Source organism: Pelodiscus sinensis, chromosome W (genome assembly GCF_052426305.1).
Source record: "Pelodiscus sinensis isolate ZL-2025 chromosome W, ASM5242630v1, whole genome shotgun sequence".
NCBI lineage: Eukaryota > Metazoa > Chordata > Testudines > Trionychidae > Pelodiscus > Pelodiscus sinensis.
The window spans coordinates 4,684,518-4,711,315 of NC_143084.1; positions in this window are offsets into that span (position 1 = coordinate 4,684,518).

Here is a 26,798-nt window from a genome sequence, read left to right on the forward strand (position 1 = left end):
TCTAACCTCCCCTTTCCTCTCTGGGTTACTCAGGAGCAGGAAACTCTCACCTGTGTGCCTGGGCACCTGATGGTTTTAACACGAGAGATCCTGAGTATCCCAGTGGTGGTGTTGTGTAGTTGGGGATCCCCTATCTACCCCCTTGCTGTAGTCCCTTGCTTTTAAAGGAATATACAATAGCGGTGCCTCCACCTGGCCAGCCCCTGTACACACTTAATAGTGTGCCTTGGGAAACTCCAGGAATAAACTGTGACAAAGTTCATGCTGTTTGCGTTGTTGTATTGTGTGAGATTTCTACTGTCCTGTGGTGGCCCTGTGTGTGTACCTCAGTTTCCCTGGGCACTGCTTTGCTGTCTAGAGGGGGATGGGAACTGCAGGTGTGACTCTCAGAGAGAATACAGCCCCTCAGTCTGAGTCTGAGAGGGGGTGTGACCATGTGACACATTTTGTCCAGGAAGCCAACCAAAGGGAGAGGCAGGGCTGCTTGCAGAGAGGACAGGCTGCTGAGGGTGTGGGTTTCTCAGAGGGGGCTTGGAGTAGGATGAGAGAACAGGGCCCAGGGCCCCTTCTCCCCAAGGTGGCTTGTACTGGCTGCTCCTGGTTCCTGTACTAAAAACAAGTCTGTTCTACACTGTGTCCCTGTCAACCAATAAACCTTCTGTTCTACCTTCTGGCTGAGAGTCACATCTGGCTGCAGATTGGGGTGCAGGGCCCGGTGGCTCCCCACTCCTCGGTGACACTGGTGGCAGCAGTGCACTAGTTGCAGAGGTGGGATTGATTGCACCCCGTGGACGGAGCATCCGGCAGTAAGTGATGGGGGGCAGCAGAAAGAAGGGGGGCTTGTAAGAGCCAGGCATGCTGAAGGCTAGTGAGGAGTGGTTTCAGGAAGCAGAGGGGCCTACAGTCTAACCTGAGTGTGCTCCTCAGGAAGGGGTGTCACCCCAAGGAGGGATTCCTCCTGCAGACCATGGGAAGTGGTCCCAGGAGGCGGAGGGGCCTACGGTCTAATCCCAGGTGGTTGTGATCCTCAAGGAGGCTGGCACACTGAAGGGGTTCTCCCTGGGAATCGTGGGGCTCGGCAAGCACCAGCCTGTGAGTCTGCACCCCTGGAGGACAGCGGGAAGATGGCCTATAACCATCTCCTTAAGCAGGGTGTTGTTGAGCTGTACAAGGAGAGGGGACTGCACGCTGGAGGGTTCACCGAGACCCAGCTAATTGCCCAGCTGGAGGAGAATGATCGTTCCTGGGAGCTGGATTCTGTCCCAGCTGGGAGCAGCCAGACAGCCCCTGGGAGCGTTTCAGGGACTGAGGCAGGAGAGGGGACTGAAGGCCACCAGACAAACAGGTGCCCACTAAGATGCACTTGGCCAGCAGCAGCTCATCGCGACCAGGGTCCCCCTCGGCAGATTTACGATGGTTGGAGCTAGAGCCGCGGCTAAAGGAACTGGAGGACTGTGAAAGGGAGCAGCAGGAATGAGAGAGAGTGGCAGCACGAGCGGGCCATGGCAGAGATGAGAAGTGGAGAAGCCCCAGCTGTGATGAGTGGGACCCAGGACTGCATGTAACTTTGAGATGTACGTGCTGTCCCAGTGTACTTTCTGAGGAGTACAGGATCTTTTGAAAAAGGCTTTTCTTTTTGAAAGAACCGTGTCTAGACCACGGTTTTACTTTCGAAATAGCGTTTTTTAAAAAAACACCATGATGCGGTTATGCAAATGAAGCACAGGAAATTCAAATCCCAGCTTCATTTGCAATTTCGATATGTCTAATTTACATCCCTCTGTCGAAAGAGGGGTGTAGTCTAGTATCCGAGGGGTAGCCATGTTAGTCTAAATCTGCAAAATCGACGAGGAGTCCTGTGGCACCTTATAGACTAACTGATGTGTTGGAGCATAAGCTTTCGTGGGCAAAGACCCACTTCGTCAGATGACATGCATCTGACGAAGTGGGTCTTTGCCCACGAAAGCTTATGCTCCTACACTTCAGTTAGTCTATAAGGTGCCACAGGACTCCTCGCCACGTGTGTAGTCTAGACATACCTCCCCCCGTCCAGCTCCTGCTGCTACTCTCACACCAGGAGCTCTCCCCATCCTGCCCTCCCCTGTGGCCACCTGCCTACCAAGGCCCCTGCTGGACCTTTCCCCCTGAGGACTGTCACTGCTGCTTTCCACCACCACTGCTGCCATCTGGGCTGGGGGGGGGGGGGCTTCTGGCCTGCCCCCCCCTCCAGAGGGAGAAGTGAAGGAGACCCCACCACCATCACCACCAGCACCTGTTGTTTGGGGTCCCCCCGCCTTGGTTGGCTGCCACTCACCCGCTGCTGCTGTGACACCATCAAGGAGGAAGAAGAGGAGAAGTCACCGCCTGGACTTGTGGAGGGGGTTTGTTTGGACTGAGCCTTTTACCATCTATGCTCCTGGGGCTGGGGTGAACTGAGTTGCTGAGAGGGGGGCTGGGGGAGAGGTGTGGATCCGTCCCCATCGTCCAGCTGCCCCCCACTTCCTACTGCCACCACCCTCCACCAACCCGTAAACACCTGGGCTACGTCTACACTGGCCCCTTTTCCGGAAGGGGCATGTAAATTTCAGCAGTCGTCGTAGGGAAATCCGCGGGGGATTTAAATATCCCCCGCGGCATTTAAATAAAAATGTCCGCCGCTTTTTTCCGGCTTTTAAAAAAGCCGGAAAAGAGCGTCTACACTGGCCCCGATCCTCCGGAAAAAGTGCCCTTTTCCGGAGGGTCTTATTCCTACTTTGAAGTAAGAATAAGACCCTCCGGAAAAGGGCGCTTTTTCCGGAGGATCGGGGCCAGTCTAGACGCTCTTTTCCGGCTTTTTTAAAAGCCGGAAAAAAGCGGCGGACATTTTTATTTAAATGCCGCGGGGGATATTTAAATCCCCCGCGGATTTCCCTACGACGACTCGTGAAATTTACATGCCCCTTCCGGAAAAGGGGCCAGTGTAGACGTAGCCCTGGGGTGCGTCTACACTGGGCCACTTATTCCGGAAAAGCAGCTGCTTTTCCGGACTAAGCTGCGAGCTGTCTACACTGGCCGCTTGCTTTTCCGGAAAAGCAACAACGATCTACTGTACAAAATCAGCCGCTTTTCCGGAAAAGCTACGCTGCTCCCGCTCGGGCAAAAGTCCTTTTTCCGGAAAAGCAGAAGAAACGGAAAAAAGCGGTTTGGACGCCTGGAGACCCCGTAGGAGCCCTGGACTTCCTGGTAACCCAAGCTGTTAAAGAGCTCGGAGGCTGCTTGGCGCACATGGCAGGAGCGTGCCTCAGACCTGCAGCCTGAGGTTTGCCACGGTGCCCCTGTCCTGCCCAGCCAGCATCAGAAGCCAGCCATGGCAGCTCCGGGTGCTGAGCCACCTGCACCCCCAGCTCAGGAGGCCCCCAGGGGCCGCAAACGGCAGGCCCCATCCTGGACCCCCAGGGAGCTGGAGACCCTCCTGGACCTCTGGCAGGAGGAGGAGGGTCTCCACGACTTGCACTCCAGGCGCCAGAATGTAGATATCTACACGCGGCTGGCCGACAACCTGGGGCAGCAGGGACACCCCGCCCAGAATTTTGAGCAGGTCCACTCCAAGGTGAAGGAGCTGCAGCTGGGGTACGTCCAGGCCAGCGAGGGCAGAGGGGCAGGACCAGACGCCTGCCCCTACTACGAGTGGATGAACGCCTTTCTGGGCCAGCCAGCCCTGCAAGCCCCGGGTGTCCCTGTGGACACGTGCCAGCGCCCCCCCCCATCGTCCGACCCACCGAGGCGGGGGAGGGAGAGGACAGCGGCAGCGCATCCAGTGGAGAGGAGGCCAGCGTTGGCATCGCCCTGCAGGTCCCCTCCAGCAGCTCTTCCGAGGCCGAGGCCGGGGAGGAACCCACTGGTGAGTGTTTGCAGTTTGCACTCCCAAAGGGCGGGGGGGGGGGAGCCAGGTGCCCGGAGGGAGGAGGGGAAGAGCATGTCACTCAGGCCACGTGAGCTGCACGCTGTGTAGCATTAGGCAGCAAGCAGCACGTGCAGCCTGGTGACCGAGCGGCACGTGGCCGCGGCAGGCAGCTGCAGGGCATGCCTGGGACCGTGCTGCTCACACACATGCGGCGGGACCAGGGGGAAGGGTGGATGCCGGCTGGAACCGGACAGGGCCCCAGGGACTCAGCCCAGAGCCCGCACCTCCACAAGGGTGCAGCACGCAGAACGGCAACACTGTCCCATGCCTGGCTGTGAGGCGCAGTCCGCTGCTCCTGGGAAAACCGCAGCATCACAGTCCTGTGAGTATGGCCCCCACCGAGCCCCTCGCCTGCTCCCAGTGCCTTGGCTGGCCCCCCGAGGGAAGTCCCCACTGCGGACACACATGTCCCTGGGCTACACATGTCCCGAGTGGGCCTTACGGGAGGGATAGTGGGAGGGAGAAGGGCCCCTGAGTTTTGCTGCAAGGATGGGACACCCCCCCCACCCAGTCACTCTTCTGGCTCCGTCCAGGAGACATTCCATGCGATGGGGATTTGAGAGCCCAGACCACCTCTGCCAGATGTGCTCCCAGGCACTGTGTGGGGATGCATCTCGCTCCCTGTCAAACACCAGTGATTAGCCCAAAGCTTTTCACAGTCTCCATCGGCAGGGAGTTCCACAGGTGAACACAACACAAGCACCCTCCCGCCCTCCACGGGGCCAGGACACAGACCGGTGGTTACAATACATGGAGGAGGACCCTACTCCAGGGGCGGTCCTCCTTGCCAACATACAACACAGGGGCAGGAGGGGAACCGAGTGGGCCCAAGCCACACAACTGTGGGGTCACCTGGGCTCAGGGGTGGAGGGCATGAGGTGTGGGGACAGTGGCCGGCCTGCCTGACTGACCCATCCTTTCTTCTCTTCCCTGCAGCGGGACCGAGCACAAGACCCTCCAGTCCGGCAGCAGCGGCGCCCCCAGCTGGCCAACCCCGGAGGCGCAGGCTGCGTCAGAGGGACCAGCTTCCGCGTTGCCACATGAACGCCATGGAGGGAATCCAGGGCTCCATTGCCGAGCGGGTGCAGGGGGACCTGCAGTGGCAGCAGGAGGGCTGGGCTGCCTTCCTGACAGTGCCGAGGGATGCGCAGCTCAATGGACATCCTCATGGCACATTTAGTGCACGCCATCCACTATGGCATGGCCGGACCCCATGCCCCTGCCATCCCTCCCGGAGCACAGCCCATGCTCCCTCCCATCCCAGCTCCTGCCCCTGTTCCTGCCCCTGCTCCTGCTCCTGCCCACCTCCTTGTGCAGGCTGCCCTGACACGGTCTGCCCAGCGTGTGCAGGTCCCCCCCTGGAGGAGCGCTCGCAGGGGCCACCCGTCGCAGTAACTGCCCCCCTCTCCCTGTCCCAGTTGAAGGTCTCCCCCCCTCCCCCTTGTAAATAAAGTTTTCTGTTTCAGTTGATTCTTGTGTTGGTTCTTGTGTTACTCTAGTAACTGTAAGAAATGATTTGAGATGCCAATTAGCCACCTACATTTAAAAGGGTTACAAACTGTGGACAACAAATTCTTTACTCTATCACCGGGGGGGGGGGGGGGGGCCTTGTTAAGTGGTCATTGGTTTGTGGCGCATAAAGAAATACTGAGACTTTTCAGTAAAATGTAAACCACAAATTATATTTACGTAGCTAACAAACAAGCAAGAATAGTTAAAAGATGCACACTACAGATTATTAAACATAGTCTAGGCGCAGGGAGGACAATTGGGTAGTGTTGCTGGCCACCTCAATCCTTTGGTCCTTCAGGGCCTCGGGAGAGGAACAGCCAGGAGATCCCTCGAAGACGACTGGAATCGGGTACGCTGACTTGAGCCTTCCACACGAACCACGAATCCTCTTCCTGTTCTTCGGGACAGGCGATGGTGGCCTAAACCCTAGCCTAAACTAAAAGAAAAACCCTAACTAAGCCCGACGCACCCGACGAACAGTCACGATGACGGCCGATGTGCTTTGACCCGACGCTTTACAATTGAGGGGAGGTAAGGGGAAGGGGTGGGGAAGGGGAGGGGATGGGAGGGCGTTGTCTGGGGAGACCCAGGCGACCCTACTACGGGGCTTGGGCAAACATGTCCGTCAGGGCCTCTCTGATGCGCACCCCATCCTGGCGCGCCTGGCGGACGGCAGCTGTGTGGGGCTGGTCGAATGTCTGTGCCTCGGCTGCCATCCATGCAGGGAGGAAGGCCTCCCCACTGCGCTCCACAATGTTGTGGAGCACGCGGCCAGTACCTCCGTGGCATTCCGCTCACCCATCTCGAGACGGGCGAGCAAACAGCGGAAGTGGGCTTTTAAATGTCCAAAGGCGAGCGCCACTGGGTTTCGGGCCCGGTTGAGGCGGTCGTTGAACCGGGCCTGGTTCTGGTCCGGCTGCCCCGTGTACGGCCGCATGAGCCAGGGCAGCAGGGGGTAGGCCGCTTCCCCGGCAACGCAGATGGGCATAGGCACATCCCCGACAGTCAAGTCCCGCTGGGGGAAGTAGGTGCCCGCCTCCAACCTGCAAAAGAGTCCGGAGTTGCGGAGGATGCGGGCGTCGTGTGCCCGGCCGGACCAGCCTCCGTAGATGTCCAGGAAGCGGCCCCGGTGGTCCACGAGGGCCTGCAGAACAATGGAGCAGTACCCCTTCCTGTTCATGAAATGGGCTGCTCGATGCTCCGGGGCCCGGACGGAGATGTGGGTGGCGTCCAGGGCTCTCCCGCAGTTGGGGAACCCGAGGGCAGCGAAGCCGGCCATGGTATCATCCACATCGCACAGGCGGATGATTCGCGGGAGCAGGACGTCGTTGATGGCATGGACGACCTGCAGAAGGGTGCAGAGAAACACAGAGGAACACATCACATACGGCAGGGGTGAGTGTGCACTCCCTTGGGCCCCCCCCTTGATTCCCTCTGTCCTCACTCTCTCACACACACACACACACACACACACACACACACACCAGGGCCCCCCACGCCCCCCCCCCCCGCCACCACCACTGGGCCTGTGCAAGGGAGGGACGGCCCAAACCCCTGGGTGACCCCCTGGGACTTACCTCCACGACGATCACACTGATGGTTGATCTTCCCACCCTGAACTGCTGTGCCACCGATCGGTAGCTGTCCGGTGTGGCCAGCTTCCAGAGCGCGATGGCGACCCTCTTGTTCACGGGGATGGGTGCCCGCAGCCGGGTGGTGGCTCTCTGCAGCGTGGGGGTGAGCCAGGTGCACAGCTGCAGGAAGGTCCATTTTTGCATGCGGAAATTCCTGAGCCATTGCTGGTCGTCCCATTGTCCGAGGACCAGCCGGTCCCACCAGTCGGTGCTGCTCTCCAAACTCCAGACGGGCCTCTCTACGGTGGGGTGCTGATGCGACAGGGTTGCCAGGGCCTCCCTGGTGAGGGAGTCCAAGGCGATCTCTGCCTCCTGGTACATGTACACCATGGCACCAGCCTCCAGCATGAGCAACAGGCACTTGCACAGCTCCAACAGGGGCCCAAGCAGGTACGTGGCCACCCACGGCTACATAGCAGACAGGGCAGGGCAGAAAAAACAAAACTCAGGAAAAAGCAGTAGGGGCCAAAGGGTGGTGTCCCCAAAACTCAGAGGGCAACCACCAAACCTGCTATGGCTGTCAGTCCCTGGCAGAGGCCCCAAGGCACGGGAGCAGGAGACCAACGGCTGTCCAGCGAGACCCCTTTAAGCACGTGTCTGAACCGAGCTCCGGCCCCGCCCCCGGAAAGGGCTGGTGGCCTTTGCCCTCTTCAAAATGGTTCCGGGCTTCTGCTTTTGCGAAAAAGCACACTGCCAATCTAGACGCGCTTTTCCGCAAAAGCGCATCGTTATAACGGTAACTCCGGGGCCAATGTAGACCCTCCTTTTCCGGAAAAACTTATAACAGAAAACTGTTCCATTTTAAGCATTTCCGGAAAAAGGTGCCAGTGTAGACACAGCCTTGGACTTTTTCTTTGCCCCTCGACAGGGATGGCCGCTTTGCCCACTTCTATAGCTGGGACTGTTATTTCACAACAGCAGACGAGGGACTGAGCCCCCACAAGCACTCATGGGTGCACTCCCCCTGGACTTGGCCCCCCTCCCTCAGCTGCATTTGGCTGGGGGGCCTCCCTCACCCCTGCTAGCCTCACCTTGTCCCCCACCACAGCAGTTTGCCTCCCTCCCTGCTGCCTGCCCAGTTTGTTTTTCCCTCACTCCCTGAGAGTTGGTTTGCTTACCAGCCACACCAAGTTTGGTTTTTTGTTTGCTTGCCCCACCTGACCTCCACACAGCTCCCTTGCCTGCCCTGCCCCAGTCAGCCTGCTGTGGTGTTTGCCCCACCCTCCCAGCAACTGCTTTCCCCTGCCTCGCCCCCTACTTACCCAGTATTTACTTCCTTCCCCCGGCCTCCCATCAGTCCCCACCACTGCCCAGTGCACCCTGGTCCCCTCCCAGAGCACTTGTATCCCTTCTCTCCCTTTTTCATTAGTACTCGCCCCCCCCCCCCCCCGTACACTGCACCCTCCTTAATGGCCCCATAGTTTTCCCTTTGCCCCAGTGCAGCTGCAGGAGCCAGCCCCTGCCCTGCACCTGTAACCTCCTCCCGTGTCCCACCAGCGCCCTCCTCCTCTGTCCCCAGCCTTGCAGGGAGGAGTGGTTGCTGGATCCCAATCTCCTCGGTTCCCCATTTGCGCCCTGCCTCTGCTAGCACCCTCACTCCCTGCAAATCATCCAGCGGGAGCGAGTGGTTGCTTCCCCATCCCCTCCTCCCCCCCGTATCACAACCCCTGCTCCACTTGCAACCCTGCCCCTCTCTCTGGCACCCTCCTCCTTTGACTCCAGCCTTGCAGGAAGGAGTGGTCGCCAGCCCCCCTTTTCCTCAGTTTTCCATCCACACCCTTCCCCTGCTAGTGCCCTCCCTCCCTACAAACAATGCAATAGGAGGGAGTGGTTGCTTTCCCTATCCCCCCTCCCCTCGCATCCCTGCCCCCTTTCCCAGTGCCCTCCCATTCTGGCTCCAGCCCTGCAGGAAGGAGTGGTTGCTTTCCCCAACTTCCCAGTCATACCTGCCCCCCCCCCCCCCCGTGTCCCTGCCCCTCTCTCTAGTGCCCTCCGCTATCAATGGCTATTAGCCAGGATGTATAGGAATGGTGTCCCTAGCCTCTCTTTCTCTGGAGGTGAGCAACAAAGGAGAGATCACATAAGGATTACCTGTTGTGTCCCCTCCCTCTGGGGCATCTGGTATTGGCCACTGTCGGCAGACAGGATACTGGGCTAGATGGACCTTGGTCTGAGCCAGTACGGCCATTCTTATGTTCTTATGTTCTCTGCCTTTAGCTAAGCAGGGAGGAGTGGTTGCTGCCCCTTTCCCTCGGTTGCCATTTGTGCCTCCTCCAACCCCTCCTTATGATGGAGGAGACCCTAGTCCCCGCCTCCGAGCCCGTCAACCCTATGGTCCCCCCATTGTCACTGGCCCCAAAGACCGCTGTGGCTGACCTCCCGAACCCCAGTCCGGGCCCCACCACTGCCATAGCCAACACCACCCCCTGAGTCTGGAGGGGCTTCCACCTCGGCCGGTAAGAAGGGCCAGGGGAAGAAGAAGGGCAAAGGCCCGACCCCGAAGGCCAAATCTCCCACAGCTGAGGCCGCCGTGTCTGCTGCAGCCCCAACATCTGCTGCAATCCCTCCTTCCCCTGCCGTTCCCCTCACCAGCTCTGGGGGCATTCCGTCCACAGCCCCCAGAGCGTACGCCCAGGTGGCTGCTGCTGCCACCGCCCCATGTGCCACCACATTTTCTGCCCTGATCTCTGCCTCCAGCTCCATCCCTGGTGGCCAGGGCCCCTTTCCCACCCTGACAAGGAGGCACGGGGTCCGTTGTCTCCTGGTGTCGGCCTCGCCCCATGTGGAGACCTACGTGAGAGTGTTGGCACGTGTTGTGGGGCCCGCGGCCATGGTGGCGGCCTCCAAGATGTTCGGAAAGGTGTTATCCTTCCTTGTCTCGGTGGCCGCTGCCCAGGAGGCAGTGGAGAGGGGCCTGGCGTTGGGGGGCGTGCGCGTGCCCCTCGAACCACTGGAGGACCTGGGCATATGGGTGGTGTTAACCTCCGTCCCGCCCTTCCTCCCCAACACTGCCCTGTTACCTGTCCTCTCCTGCCTGGGGAAACCAATTTCCACCATCAGCCCTCTCCCATTGGTCTGCAAGGACTACCCTCTGTCACGTTTTGTCATTCCACCAGCAAGTGTAGTTACAAATGCCGCCGGTGGCACGTGATGGGGTGGCACTGGAGGGGTCCTTCCTGGTGCCCTACCAGGGGGCCCTTTACCAGTTTCATTACTCCTCGGGGGAGACCCAATGCTTCCTCTGCCGGGCGATGGGGCACATCCAGAGGGACTGCCCTCTGGCCTGGTCGGAGGAGGTGTCCAGACTGCTCGGGGCCCGGGAGGGTGCCAGCCCTGACACCGCCAGCCCCCCTGGTAGTCTGGCCTCAGCAGCTGCCCCTCCTCCTCCTAGCAATGGTTCTGCTTGGGTGCTAGAGGCACGCCCTTCCCCCCCCCCCCCGCCCCAGTGTGCTGGAGCGAGCAGGTGGGCCCCGCCTCCATACAGCTAGATTTGGTGGGGCCCAAGGAGGAGAGGATAGCGCAGTTGTCACCATGCGAGGGAGAGGGCTTACCCCAGGGGGAGGTTTCCCTACCCCCTGCTGTTCCTCCCTTACTTCACAGACTGCCCCCCCCCCCCGAACACCATCTGCACACCCTGGCCCTGCCCCTGCTGACCAGCATTCCACCTTGACGTCAGAGGGCTGGACGCTCCTTCGGGGGAAGTGCAGAGCCCACAGTGTGTGGGCTCGATCTCCCCACTCCGATGAGGAGGGTGGGAAGGCCCCCCTCTGAAAAATACCGAGGGGGGCCAGTGCTGCCAACAATGCCCCCGCTGAGCGCCAGCAGGAGGTGCTGGCCGAGGATGCCATGGCAGTGAGGGGGGATGGTGCTGTCGCCCCTGCGGAGCCCACGCCCGGGGAGGCCTCAGATGGAGCTTCCCCATCCCTTTTACCGTCTGTGCCCTCCATCGTCACCGCTGAGGCAATTGTTGCCTTGGCAGTGGGAATGGAGGACCCTGGGGTCATGGGGAAGGATTTCAGCTCTATCATCGAGGAGATTGAGGCCCTGGGTCTGACCCCGCTCGCTCAGGGGGAGGATGACCCCTTGCCAACGAGCCTCAGTCTGGGCAGTGACTCAGTTGCGCCGCCCCCTCCTCCTCCTCCCTCCCCCATGCCCCATGCCTCTGTTTTCAACCTCAGGGCGTTCCTAGTGCTGCCCATTGGCCCAGCCATTTTAGGCACAGAGGCTGTGTCTAGACTATAGGGTTTTGTCAACAAAAGTGGACTTTTGTCGACAAAACTATACCTGTGTCTACACTGCCGCTGAGTTCTGTCGACATAACATCAAGAGAACTCAGCAGTTTTGTCGATGGCTGTAAACCTCATTCTACGAGGAATAACGCCTTTTGTCGACAGAGTTCTGTCGACAGAAGGCGTTATTGCATCTACACTTTCCTTTGCGTCTACACTCTGGATGTAGTCTAGACGCTCTTTGTCAACAGTAGCTGTCGACAAAACTTCTGTCGACAAAAGCCTGTAGTCTAGACGTACCCAGAGGGACGATGGCTAGTGCCGAGCGGCCGGTTCCAGGGCTTCTGGGCATTCCCTCCACCCTTGAGGCAGAGCGATCACTTTACCTCCCTGCTGGGGGCCCGGCAATCAACATCACCCCAACCAATGCTGTAGCTTTGGACAAAAGTTACACTCGGCCATCCGAGCCCGGCATCAGCGTCAGCGCAGGCCCCCTCCCGACATCCATCCCCTCAACCCCCGACCCTATTCTGGAGGCGCCACAGCCCGGTGCCACAGACCTGGGGGCCATCACCTTGTCCCCATTGGAACCTCTGGTCCCCTTCCCTGTCCCGATCCTCCCCCCGTTCCCGTCTATACCCTCAGTCCTGATCCCACCCATATTCATGATCCCGGCCCCAACCCCCCCCCTTCATTCCCATTCCTGGTCCTGCTCCCACCATCACCCTCATCCCCACTTCTGTTCCCAACCCGTTGTCCGATCCCGACCCTACTCCCCGTTCCGTCCTCGTCGCGATGCTCGGTTCCCCTCCACCGTGCCCCCATCCCACTCTTATTGCCACCCCCATGGGGATCATCTCTTTCCCACTAGCAGCGAGTGGCTCTCGGGGTGGTTTTTGTGTCCCCCATTCCCAGTTCCCTAGGGGCTGCCCTGTTCCCTCCGCTGCCCCCTCCCTCACCAGGGGTGGAGATGGGGAGCGCGGCGCTATCATATTTGGCGCTGCGTCGGGGATTGGATGCCTGCTTGCCCGTCTCCATGGCCTGTGGGGTCCATCCACGGGCCCAGATGGAAGAAAACCCCGCTGCCCTGAGCCCCTTGGCGCTGAAGGCCGAGCTGCACCAGTTCCTCATAGACACCCGCGGGGCTAAGGATAAGGTACTGGGGGAACTTCGACCATATGCTCGGGGTCACGAGGGCCCTTTTGCAGGATGGGAGAGGGACCAAGAGGCAGGACATGGTGGCCTACCACCAGGCCCACAAGTTCTGTGACGCTCTCCTGGCCTTTGGGTCAGGGAACGGCCTGTTGCAGGGGGCCGACGATTACCCTGCCTGCCAGGATCCACCCCAGCCCTCATCATGAAATACACAACCATGGCGACATTAAACACCCGGGGCTGTAGAGCGGGTCTCCGTAGGACCCACGTGCTCTCCTTCCTTCGGGAGAGGGGGTACTCAGTGGTTTTCCTGCAGGAGACCCAGACAACTCTGGCCGTCGAGGCTGGCTGGCGGCTGGAGTGGGAAGACGGGGTGTTTTTCAGCCACCTCAGCGCTCGCTCGTCTGGGCGGTCACCCTGTTCTCCCCTGCGCTATGGCCCGATGTGCTGGGGGTCTCTGAGGTTGTCCTTGGTTGCCTGCTGCACGTCCGGGCCCGCATGGAGGGTCTGATGTTGAACTTGGTCAAAGTCTACACCCCGACCGCGGGCCCAGACCGGGTCATTTTTACCGGCTGGTGGCCACCTTCCTTGGCACCCTGGATCCTCGTGAGTGCTTGGTCCTGGGTGGGGACTTTAACGCCACCCTTGAGGACCAGGATCACTCAGGAGTCAAGAAATTCCAGGCCACAGCAGGCGTCCTCAGGGAGATAATAGACCACCACTCCCTTGTGGATGTGTGGCATGACCACCACCGGGACATCACCACTACCTTCACCTATGTCCGAGCGGAGGAGAATCGGTCGCACCACTCCGAGTTGGACCGCATATACCTACCCCATTTCCACCTGGCACAAGCCCACTCCTCCAGTGTTTGGCTGGCCCCGTGCATGGACCACTATCTGGTGGCTGTGAAAGCCTCTCTCAGTGTGGAGAGGCTGGGGCTGGCCTACTGGCACTTTAACAATAGCCTGCTGGAGGACGTGGGCTTTGTGGTGTCCTTCCAGGAGTTCTGGCTGGCATGGGAGGGGCAGCGGCCCACATTTCCCTCGGCGCGGCGATGGTGGGACGTGGGGAAGGTGCGTGCCAGGCTCTTCTGCGTGGTTGCGCAGGTGGTGTCGCAGAGAGGGCTTTGGTTTCTTCGACCATGGGACTCTGTTCTGGGCACAAGGATTGTTAGGAAGAGATGGGATCCACCTAACCAAGAGAGGAAAGAGCATCTTCGTGGGCAGGCTTGCAAACCTAGTGAGGAGGGCTTTAAACTAGGTTAGTTGGGGGATGGTGACCAAAGCCCTGAGGTAAGTGGGGAAGTTGTATACTAGGAAGAAACACAAGGAGGAACGAGCAACAAAGGAGGACCTCTAATTAAAATGGAGAAGGTAGGGCAATCAACTGGTTATCTAAGGCGTTTGTACACCAATGCGAGAAGCCTGGGAAACAAACAGGAAGCATTAGAAGCCCTGGCCCAGTAAAAGAACTATGATTTGATTGGAATCACTAAGACTTCATGGGATGACTCGCATGACTGGAGCACTGTCATGGAAGGGTATAAATTCTTCAGGAATAACAGGCGGGGGAGAAAAGGAGGAAGAGTTGCATTGTATGTAAGAGAGCAGTATGATTGCTCGGAGCTCCAGTATATAGAGGGAAAAAAGCCTGTGGAGAGTCTATGGGTTAAGTTTAGAGGTGAAAGCGAACAGAGGTGATGTTGTGGTTGGTGTCTGCTATAGACCTCCAGATCAGGTGGATGAAGTAGACGAGGCTTTTTTCGGACAACTGAGAGAAGCTTCCAGACCACAGGCCCTGGTTCTCGTGGGGGACTTTAATCACCCTGACATCTGTTGGGAAACCAATACAGCAGTACACAGACAATCCAGGAAGGTTTTGGAGAATGTTGGGGAAAACTTCTTGGTACAAGTGCTGAAGGAACCGAACAGGGGCAATGCGCAGCTTGACCTGCTGATCACAAACAGGGAGGAACTAATAGGGGAAGTGGAGATGGGTGCCAACCTGGGAAGCAGTGATCATGAGATGGCAGATTTCAGGATCCTGACCAAAGGAAGAAAGGAGAGTAGCAAAGTACACAGAAAAGCAGACTCTGACTCCCTCAGGGTATGTCTACACTACAAAGTTAGTTCGAACTAACGGATGTTAGTTCGAACTAACTTTCATAGGCGCTACACTAGCGCTCCGTTAGTTCGAATTTAATTCGAACTAACGGAGCGCTTAGTTTGAACTAGGTAATCCTCATTCCACGAGGATTAAGCCTAGTTCGAACTTACTAGTTTGAATTAAGGGCTGTGTAGCCCCTTAATTCGAACTAGTGGGAGGCTAGCCCTCCCCAGCTTTCCCTGGTGGCCACTCTGGCCAACACCAGGGAAACTCGTCTGCCCCCCTCCCGGCCCTGGACCCCTTAAAGGGGCACAGGCTGGCTACGGTGCCCGTGCCAGGTGCAAGCCTGCCAGCACCCAGCCAGCAGACCCTGCACCTGGCACGGATCGAGCCACCCACCTGATGCCCCCCAGCCCTCCCCCTCTTCCCGGGACCAGGCTGGCGGCTCCCGGGAGCTTGCCCGGGACCCCAAGAGGCGGGCACCCGCCTGGGCTAGTGCGGACATCGTGGACCTCGTCCACGATCTCCGCACTAGGCACAGGAAGGTGGCCGGCTAGGGCAGGAGAGCTGCCAGCCTGGCCACCCAGGAGCAGGTGTGCATGAAAATCAAGGTGGTCCACTGAGACCCCCGACCCTGAGCCCTGAGCTTACAATGACCGTCCTGGGTCAGACCAAAGGTCCATCTAGCCCAGTAGCCTGTCTGCCGACAGCGGCCAACACTAGGGACCCTGGAGGGGATGGACCGAAGACAGTGACCAAGCCATTTGTCTCGTGCCATCCCTCTCCATCCTTCCACAAACCTTGGGCAGGGACACCATTTCTACCCCCTGGCTAATACCACTCCATGGACCCAACCTCCATGACTTGATCTCACTTCCCTTTAAACTCTGTTCTAGTTGTAGCCTTCACAGCCTCCTGCAGCAAGGAGTTCCACAGGTTGACTCTTTGCTTTGTGAAGAACAACTTTTTGTTACTAGTTTGAAGCCTGCTACCCATTCCTTTCCTTTGGTGTCCTCTAGTCCTTCTTTATGGGAACTAATGAAGAACTTTTCTGTATGCACCCTCTCCACCCAACTCCTGCTTTCCATAGAATCATAGAATAATAGGACTGGAAGGGACCTCGAGAGGTCATCGAGTCCAGCCCCCCGCCCTCAAGGCAGGACCAAGCTCCGTCTACACCATCCCTGACAGATGTCCATCCAACCTGTTCTTAAATATCTCCAGAGAGGGAGATTCCACCACCTCCCTTGGCAATTTATTCCAATATTTGACCACCCTGACAGTTAGGAATTTTTTCCTAATGTCCAATCTAAACCTCCCCTGCTGCACTTTAAGCCCATCATTCCTTGTCCACTTTTGTCGACAAAACTCTGTAGTCTAGACACACCCTAAATGCAGGGGAGTTACCAGGAAGGCGAAAGCGCAATTGGAATTGCAGCTAGCCAAAGACGGGAAGGGTAACAAGAAAGGTTTCCACAGGCATGTTAGCAAGAAGAGGGTGATCAGAGAGGGTGTGGGGCCCTTACTGGTTGAGGGAGGTAACCTAGTGACAGATGATGTGGGAGAAGCTGAAGTACTCAATGCTTTCTTTGCCTCTGTCTTCACAGAAGAGGTCAGCTCTCAGACTAATCCACTAGGCAATGCAGTATGGAAAGGAGGTGGACAGCCCTAGTTGGGGAAAGAACAGGTTAGGAACTATATGGAAAAGCTAAACGTACACAAATCCATGGGTCTGGATTCAATGCATCCGAGGGTCCTGAGGGAATTGGCAAATGTCATTGCAGAGCCTTTGGCCATTATCTTTGAAAAGTCATAGAGATCGGGAGAGATCCCGGATGATTGGAAAAAGGCAAATGTAGTGCCCATCTTTAAAAAGGGAAGAAGGACAATCCAGGGAACTACAGACCTGTCAGCCTTACCTCAGTCCCCGGAAAAATCATGGAGGGGATCCTCAAGGAATCCATTTTGAAGCACTTGGAAGAGGGGAAAGTGATCAGGAATAGTCAACATGGATTCACGAAGGGCAAGTCCTGCCTGACCAATCTGATTAGCTTCTATGATGAGGTAACTGGCTCTGTGCATATGGGAAACTCGGTGGATGTGATATACCTTGACTTTAGCAAAGCTTTTGATACGGTCTCCCACAATATTCTTGCCAGCAAGTTAAGGGAATATGGATTGGATAAATGGACTGTAAGATGGATAGAAAGATGGCTAGACTGTCACGCATAACGGGTAGTGATCAACGGCTTGATGTCAGGTTGGCGGTCGGTTTCTAGCGGAGTGCCCCAAGGATCTGTTCTAGGACCAGTTTTGTTCAACATCTTTATTAATGACCTGGATGAGGGGATGGATTGCACCCTCAGCAAGTTTGCAGATTACATTAAGCTAGGGGGAGAGGTAGATATGCTGGAGGGCAGGTATAGGGTCCAGAGTGACCTAGACAGATTAGAGGATTGGGCCAAAAGAAATCTGATGAGGTTCAACAAGGACAAGTGTAGAGTCCTGCACTTGGGACAGATTAGGGTGCATTAAGAGGAGCATTGCCAGCAGATCTAGAGAAGTGATTATTCCCCTTTATTCGGCTTTGGTGAGGCCACATCTGGAGTATTGTGTCCAGTTCTGGGCCCCCCACTATAGAAAGGATGTGGATGCATTGGAGAGGGTCCAGCAGAGGGTGACCAAAATGATTAGGGGGCTGGAGAGCATGACCTATGAGGAGAGGCTGAGGGACTTGGGTCTGTTTAGTCTGCAGAAGTGAAGAATGAGGGGGGATTTGATAGGAGCCTTCAACTTCCTAAAGGGAGCTTCCAAAGAGGATGGAGAAAAGCTGTTCACAGTAGTGATGGATGGCACAACAAGGAGCAATGGTCTCAAGTTACAGTGGGGGAGGTCTAGGTTGGATATTAAGAAAAACTTTTTCACTAGGAGGGTGGGGAAGCACTGGAATGGGTTACCTAGGGCGGTGGTGACATCTCCATCCCTAGAGGTTTTTAAGTCTTGGCTTGACAAAGCCCTGGCTGGGTTGATTTAGTTGGGATTGGCCCTGTCTTCGGAAGGGGGCTGGATTTGATGACCTCCTGAGGTCTCTTCCAGCTCTATGATTCTATGATTCTATCACTACTCCCAGGGAGCCAGCCGGTGGAGGGATGTGGCGACAGAGCAGCTAGAGTGGGAGGTTTTGAAGCTTGAGAGGCATCTGGCATCCAACCCCAAGGATCCACCCCTCCACTGGGCGTACCGGGAGAAGCGGGAGGAAATCCAGGCCCCTGAGAACCACCAAGGCCTTGGGCACCTGTGACAGACCGGGCCGTGTCTGGGCACAACTGAGGGCGTCCGCTCAGGGCGAATTGCTCAAATCCGGGGCTCCTTACAGCCCCCAGAGTGGTGACCCCTCCAAACAGGCCACAAACCAGTCCCACTGAGCGCTTCAGCAGCCTGCCTGAAGCCTCACGAGCAAAACCCCTCCGACACCCCAGCAATATCCGTGCCCCAGATGGCCCCGGGCCTCATACACAGGTGGGGGGTCCTAGCACCCAATCCCACCTACCCCGAACAAGTTCTGTCCGGTTCCAAGAAACCAGCCACAGATCCCTGGTCAATTTACCCTCTGGATCTTACCCACAAATCACGCTGGGCCAATCCTTTAGCATCTAACAACTAAAGGTTTATTAACACAAGAAAGAAAAGCATGAGAGTAAGGTTATTAAAGTACAGTACGTTACATGCACCGAATCTCCCAGTCCTCGATGCAGGCTCTAGCAGAGATGTTACAGCTGCTGGTTTAAGAGTTCTTATTGCACATCCTAGCATCAGGATGGGTTCACAGGTCTTCCGGGCTCTTCGATCCCTGCAGTGCTGCCTCTGGGATGAAGTGCTGAGCTGAGAACAAAATGGCATCGACCACATGGCCTCTTTATACCCCCTTCCTGGCCTCTTCTGGTATGCAGCAGGTCACCTGGTCCTCAGCCTCTCTGTGTTCCCTGCTGGCTGCTCTCAGGTGACAGCCCCCATTCTTTGGGTGTGTCCTTGGCCCATTGAGAGCCATTGTTCACAGGGCCTCAGTAATTAGCATGTCCACAGGCTCGGCCCTGCCCAATGCTTAACCACATGCAGGGAAATCTTCAGTGTCCATACAAGTACATGCTAATAATTGCACACACAGACATTATACAAACACATGAACAGCGTACATAGGATTATCAGATAATAAGCTTCTATTCAATACCTCACATGGCCCCCTTCTATACCATTTTTGGGGCCATCACCCCCACCTATGGGTGCATCAGTGATCTGGCTGCTCCCCTCAAGATCCAGCAACATGACAGCACCTTTTTTCGATCCCTCAGCCATCTGCTTCGGGAGTTGGATCATGGCTCCCGCTTCTTCTGTGCCCTGGAGAAAAAGACGGGGGGGGGGGGCAAAAAGCACATCACGTGCCTCCTGGCAGAGAACGGCGCACCCCTCATGGATCTGGAGGAGATGCGTGGAAGGGGCAAGGCCTTCTACACTAGTTTATTCTCCCTGGATCCGGCCTACACCTGCAGGGTGCTCTGGACCGAGCTCCTGACGGTCAGCACAGGCGACCAAGACCAGCTAGAGCTGCCTCTCACTCTGGCCAAGTTGTCCGAAGTGCTTTGTCTCATGCCCACCAACAAAACCCCGGCCATGGACGAACTGACTGTGGAGTTCTACCGCGTGTTTTGGAACAACCTCGGCCCAGAACTCGTCAACGTCTGGGCCGAGTCCTAGGAGATTGGGGTCCTCCCTCTGTCATGCAGGTGAGCCGTGCTCGCCTTGCTGCCGAAGAGGGGGGACCTCTGCGATCTTCTGAACTGGCATCCCGTCTCGCTCCTCAGCACAGACTATAAAGTTGTAGCAAAAGCCATCTCACTGCGGCTCTAGTCCGTGCTGGCGGACGTGGTTCACCCTGACCAGACCTACACTGTCGCAGGCCGCAGTATCTTCGACAATCTGTACTTGGTCCGGGATCTCTTGGAGCTTGGGTGTAGGGATGGTCTGTTGTTCGCCCTCCTGTTCCTGGACCAGGAGAAGGCGTTGGACAGGGTGGACCACGGATATCTCCTGGGCACTCCGAAGGCCTTTGTGAGGGGTGTCCACTATTGGGTCATCTGCACGCTCTGGCAATTGAGCCCTTCCTCTGTCTCCTCTGTAGGAGGTTGACGGGGTTGGTGCTTCCAGACCTGGAGCTCCTTGTGGTCCATGATCCGGGCCACCTGATGCGGATGGAGGCCTTCCAAGCCATATACTAGGCAGCATCCTCCGCCCAGGTCAACTGGGTCAAGAGGTCTGGCCTGGTGGTCGGGGACTGGTGGCAGGCAGGCTCTCTCCCACCCGTGCTTCAGGACATCAGGTGGAGCGCGGGTCCACTGCTCTAGCTGGGCATTTCTCTATCCACCATGCATCCCTCCCTGCAGGAGAACTGGCAAGGTTTGGAGGCCGGAGTGGGTGAGCAGCTGCGGAGATGGACAGGACTGCTCCAGTGTCTCTCCCTGCCGGGGAGGGTGCTGGTGCTGAACCAACTGGTCCTGTCCATGCTCTGGCACCGGCTCAACACCCTGAGCCTGGCCCCAGAGGTCCTGGCCAAGCTCCAGAGGATAGTCCTGGAGTTCTTCTAGCCAGGACTGCACTGGGTTTCTGCAGGGGTCTTGTGTCTCCCCCTGGAGGAGGGGGGGCAGGTCCTGGTCCGCAGCCAGGTCCGGACCTTCCGCCTCCAGGCCCTGAAGAGACTCCTCTTTAGTGCAGGTAGTCCGGAGTGCAGTACTTTGGCACGCGCCTTTCTCCGCCACCTCCGAGGGCTCCGATACAACCGGCAGCTCTTTTTCATCCACCTGAGGGAGTCTTCTGCAAGACCTCTCAGAGCTGCCGGAGTTGTACTAGGACCTTCTCCAGACCTGGAAGCTGTTCTCGGCGACCAGGTCCGTTGTGGCCTCCGAGGGAGCAGACCTCCTCGCGGAGCCCCTGCTCCACAATCCAGCCTTGTGCGTGCAGGTGGCGGAGTCTCCCTCGGTGCGCCGGAGGCAGATCGTGGCAGAAACCAGCAGGGTTGAAGACCTCCTGGACTATGACAGGGCGGATTGGGTGGATCCCCGAGCGCTGGCTCAGTGGATGGGGCTTTCCATTCTTCGCACCCCGCTGCGCCTACTCCAGGAGGTGAAGGTGGCCTTGTCGCAGCCCACTCTTGATTTCCTGCAGCGATCTCTGTGAGAGTGTATGCCCTGCCCCCCCTCTCTGCAAACCCTCTGTCCCTCTTTATCGGGCCCCTGTTCTGCAGGCCCCCCCGCCCCCCCCATCCCAGGATCTGCAGCCGGTCTGTCTGTCAATCACGCCTAGGGACCATCTGTACATACTCATGCTCCATCTGATGCATTTCCTCACCCTCATGTCCCGCCCTGACACTAAATGGTGGGACTACTTGAGACCTGTTGAGGGTGGAGAACCCTGATGGGCCAGTGTGTATTCCATCTTAATCTCACAGACCTTTGGGGACATCAGCTGGCATCTCCTTCATGGAGCCCTGAGCCTGGGCGTGTACCTGGTGTGGTTCACCCCCATCCCAGACGCCTGCCCCTTCTGCTGCTGTCATCAGTCAAGGTTTTGGGGGTTTTCCTGGCGTGCTCCTGACAGGACCTCTACTCCGTCGGTGATGATGAACTTTCAAGGCATCAATGTCAGTACTCCCTTTATCTAAAGTGTTAGACGCCATGCACTTGGGTCAATACAGGAGATCTCTGAGAGCCCCTGTAAACGACAGATGTACTAACAGCTGTTAGCAGAAATTCTCAACCCTAAGCCACTGTGCATTTGACATGTGTTGAAAGTGTACTAACACACAGCAGGCCTATTGCCAAATGACAGGTATTAACAGCAGTTAGCCAGTGTTAAGCCACTGTGCATTCTGTAAGCCTCGGCAATGACACCTGCCATTTCGGTCCCCAAGGTCGGTCGGTGTGCACTGTTTGCGATGCCCTTTTTATAGACATGTACAAAAAACTTACATCACTTCTTTACATACCAGGTTGCCACCCTCTGTTGCCTATTTACCACCCATCACCTTACAGAAGGGGGGCTTACCTTCTATCCTTCATCCTGTCAATTTTGACCCAGTCCTGAACCCAGATTGGTATGTACATAGTTTCTAGAGTCTTTGTACTGAGACATTCCTTACTAAGATGGTGAAAGTGATCATGAAATCAGAGTTCATGATTCTAAGGTAGGGTAGAAGGGAGAACAGCAAATTAGAGGCAATGGATTTCAGGAAGGCAGATTTTGGTAAGCTCGGAGAGCTGATACGTAAAGTACCATGGGAGGCAAGACTGAGGGGAAAAGTGTGACGGACCGGGCCGTGTCTGGGCACAGCTGAGGGCGTCCGCTCAGGGCGAATTGCTCAAATCCGGGGCTCCTTACAGCCCCCCTGACTGGTGACCTCTCCAAATAGGCCACAAACCAGTCTCTCAGAGCGCTTCAGCTGCCTGCCTGAAGCCTCACGAGCAAAACCCCTCCGACACCCCAGCAATATCCGTGCCCCAGATGGCCCCGGGCCTCATACACAAGTGGGGGGTCCTAGCACCCAATCCCACCTACCCCGAACAAGTTCTGTCCGGTTCCAAGAAACCAGCCACAGATCCATGGTCAATTTACCCTCTGGATCTTACCCACAAATCACGCTGGGCCAATCCTTTAGAATCTATATCTAAAAGTTTATTATTACAAGAAAGAAAAGCATGAGAGTAAGGTTATTAAAGTACAGTACGTTACATGCACCGAATCTCCCAGTTCTCGATGCAGGCTCTAGCAGAGGTGTTGCAGCTGCTGGTTTAAAAGTTCTTATTGCACATCCTATCATCAGGATGGGTTCATAGGTCTTCCAGGCTCTTCGATCCCTGCAATGCTGCCTCTGGGATGAAGTGCTGAGCTGAGAACAAAATGGCATCGACCGCATAGACTCTTTATACCTCCTTCCTGGCCTCTTCTTGTATGCAGCAAGTCACCTGGTCAGAGGCCAATCTCTATGTTCCCTGCTGGCTGCCCTCAGATGACAAACCCCGTTCTTTGGGTGTGTCCATAGCCCATTGAGAGCCATTGTCCCACAGGGCTTCGCTACTCAGCCTGTCCATAGCCATGCTTAACCACATTCAGAGAAATATTCAGCTTCCACACAGATTACAGATTCCTACCTACACACACAGACATTATATACTCACATAAATAGCATACATAAGATCAACAAACAATAAGCTCCCATTCAATCCCCCCCCCCCCCGGCACCCTTTTATACCAATTTCTGGGGCCAACACCCCCACCTAGGGGTGCAGCAGCGATCTGGCTGCTTCCCTCCAATTCAGTAATGTGACAAAAAGCAACTTAAGGGTATGTCTACACTACAAAGTTAGTTCGAACTAACATCCGTTAGTTCGAACTAACTTTCCTAGGCACTACACTAGCGCTCCGTTAGTTCGAACTTAATTCGAACTAACGGAGCGCTTAGTTCGAACTAGGTAAACCTCATTTTAGGAGGACTAACGCCTACTTCGAACTAGCTAGTTCGAATTAAGGGCTGTGTAGACCCTTAATTCGAACTAGTGGGAGGCTAAGGCTTCCCAGGTTTCCCTGGTGGCCACTCTGGCCAACACCAGGGAAACTCTATTGCCCCCCTCCCGGCCCCGGAGCCCTTAAAGGGCCACGGGCTGGCTACTCACTTTGTGCCAGTTGCAAGGCTGCAAGCACCCGTGCCTGCACAGCCTGCACCTGCCACAGGATGAGCCAGCCATCCGAGGGCTCCCAGCCCTCCACTGCTCCCCAGGACCAGCCTGGCGGCTCCCAGGAGCCTGCCCGGGGGCGCAAAAGGCGGGCACCCGCCTGGTCAAGTGCGGAGATCGTGGACCTCATCGAGGTTTGGGGGGAAGCCTCCAATGTCCACGATCTCCGCACTAGCCACTGTAACGCGGCCGTCTACGGACGCATGGCTGCCAGCCTGGCTGCCAGGGGCCACCAGCGCAGCTGGGAGCAGGTGCGCTGCAAAATAAAGGACTTGCGGCAGTCCTACTCCCGGGCCTGCCTGCCAGGGGCCGACCCGGAGGCCTGCCCCCACTTCCATGCCCTGGACCCCATCCTGGGGGCTCATGCCATCCCTGCCGCCCGGGACGTGATTGACCCCGGGGCAGAGGGACCGCTCCTGGACACGGAGGAGGAGGAAGAGGGCTCTGAGAGCCAGGAGCCTGCCGCCAGCCTGCCCAGGACCCGGGACCCCCGAGGCACGCCACAGAGCCGCTCGCCTGCGTCGTCTGAGGCCGGGGAGGCGTCCACCTGTGAGTACCCTCGTGTTCCCCTTATGTGTACGGGGGGCTGGGGCGAGAGGGAGCCCCGGGACCGTGCGCCTGGGCCTTGCCCACCAAGGAGCAGCAGCTGGGGATCCTGCAGGGGCCCTGGCCTTGCAGAGGGGAGCTGGGTTTCACACACCGGGGCCCCTGGGGTAATTGACCGCTGGTCTTCTTGCACCACAGCCGCAGCACCTGGGCCTGCAGGGTGCACCACCCCTCCTGCAGCAGCCGCCCGCGCCCGGGCAAGCAGGACAGCCAGGAACCAGGAGGACTACCAGAGGCGGCACCTCCGGTTCCTGGATCGACAGCTCCGTCTCCAGGACCACTGGGTCCAGGAGGACCTGAGGCTGCGCCGGAGGAGTCTGGAGGCCCTGGAGGAGCAGGGCCGTGCTCTGCGAGGCCACCTCCAGAGCCTGCTGGACCGCTTCCCATTTCCTCCTCCCCCTGCTCCCCCTCTTGCTCCCCCTCTTGCTCCCCCTGCTCCTCCTCTTGATCCCCCTGCTCCTCCTGCTTCCGCTCCTGCTTCCTCCACACCCCCTCTCCCTCCTGCCCCCCCCCCCACAACCATTCCCCACCGACGCCCCCGGACCCGCAGTGTGGCGAGACGGGAGAGGCAGCCGGACTCCCACCCCTGAGCTTTCCTTTCCCTTCCTCCCTTCCCTCCCCTTCCCTTCCAGCTCCCTCGTCCCAGGTTTCCCCCTCCCCTCTCTCACTCTCATTCCTCCCTTCCCGCACCCAGTTATGTTAAATAAACAGACGTTTTTGTTTCAAAAACAGGTGTCTTTATTGTACAGTAGATAGGGAGGGGAAAGGGGAAGGGGGGTAGGGTGGAAGAAGGCCCCAGTGGGGCATGCAGGGAGAGGTCAGTCCTCCTCCTCCTCCACCAGGAAGCTCTCCCGCAGGGCTTCCCGGATCCGGACGGCCCCCCGCTGGGCTTCCCGGATGGCGGTGGTGCGGGGCTGACCGTAATGTCCAGCCATGCGGTCAGCCTCAGCCATCCAGGCTGGCAGGAAAGCCTCCCCCTTCCGTTCACACAAATTGTGGAGCACACAACATGCCGTCACCACGGGAGGGATGTTGTGCTCGGCCAGGTCCAGACGGGTGAGGAGGCATCGAAAGCGGGCTTTCAGTCGCCCGAAGGCCCCCTCCACCACGATGCGGGCCCTGGTCAGCCTGGCATTGAAGGCCTGGCGGGAGGGATTGAGGTGCCCCGTGTAGGGCTTCATGAGCCAGGGCTGCAGTGGGTAGGCGGCATCCCCCACCAGGCACACGGGCATGTCCACGTCCCCGACCCTGATGTGGCAGTCGGGGAAGAAGGTCCCGGCCTGCAGCCGCTGGCACACGGAGGAGTTGCGGTACACCCGGGCGTCGTGTGCTTTGCCGGACCAGCCCACATTAATGTCCGTGAACTGTCCCCGGTGGTCACACACGGCCTGCAGGATCACAGAGAAGTACCCCTTTCTGTTGACGTACCGGGACGCCTGGTGTTCCGGGGCACGGATGGGGATGTGCGTCCCGTCGATGGCCCCCCCGCAGTTGGGGAAGCCGAGGGCGCCGAATCCCCGGATGACAGCGTCCTGGTCGGCGAGGCGGACCACCCTGCGGAGCAGCACCCGGTTGATGGCCTTGACCACCTGCGGAGAGAGACACAGCAAAGCGCCAATCAGTGGGGCACCCGGGTGGCTGGGAGCGTGCGTGTCCTGGCAGTGCCCCGCGCCCCACTCCCGGAAGCAACCCCCCTGGCGGCGTGTAGTACGGCTGGGACAGCCCGACCCCTCCGGTGCGAGGCACTTTCGCCTCCTCCCGCCCCCCCTTTGTCCCTGGGGCGGCCCATCCCCTCCTTGCAGCCCCCCTCCCCCCCGGCTCGGTGGCCGACGAGTGCCATACCTGCATGAGCACCGCTCCGACGGTGGATCTCCCCACGCCGAACTGGTTCCCGACGGATCGGTAGCTGTCCGGCGTGGAGAGCTTCCATAGGGCGATGGCCACCCGCTTCTGGAGTGGGATGGCGGGTCTCATGCGAGTGTCCCTTTTTTGTAGGGCAGGGGCGAGCCACTCGCAGAGCTCCAGGAAGGTGTCCCTCCTCATCCTGAAGTTCTGGGTCCACTGTCGGTCGTCCCAGCGCTCCAGGACGATGCGGTCCCACCAGTCGGTGCTGGTGTCCAGACGCCAGACGTGGCGGGGCACGCCGGTGCCGGGGCGCCGCCGCGGCTCCTCCACGGCCCCCAGGGCGGCCAGGCGGAGAGGCAGGGGGCTGACGTTCCCCAGGTGGTGCCAGGCAGCCTCAAGCCATTGGTGGCAGGCTTGCAGCAGCAAGTCCAGAACGTGCACCAGAAGGTGCAGGGCGAGCCGTGGCTCCATGTTGCCACCTGCTGCGGCATCCCCCCTGAAGGGAAGCACCGACACAGACGGGCACAGAGACCAACGCTTTGCTGTCCCTCGGCGAGGTTGGCAAGGAAGCAGGAAAAGCTGAGAACCGGCTGTCCAGGGGGGTCCCTTTAAGCTCGAGCCTCAGATAGCCTCAGACAGCAGCCACACAAAGCAACTACTGACCTGATGCCCTGCCAGAACCGGTTTCAGCTGCCCTTAAATGCCCCCCTGCGTCCAATCAGTGTGGACACGCTAGTTCGAATTAGCAAAACGCTAATTCGAACTAGTTTTTAGTTCTAGACGCGTTAGTTCGAATTAGCTTAGTTCGAATTAACTAATTCGAACTAAGTTAGTTCGAATTAGCGCTGTAGTGTAGACGTACCCTAAGAGAGTTGGCAGTTTTTCAAAGGGACATTTTTAAGGGCCTAAAAGCAAGCTATTCCGCTGCGTAGGAAACCTCTGCTGAAACCTCTGCGTCTCCGCTGAGACCGGAAGGCGGGGGCTT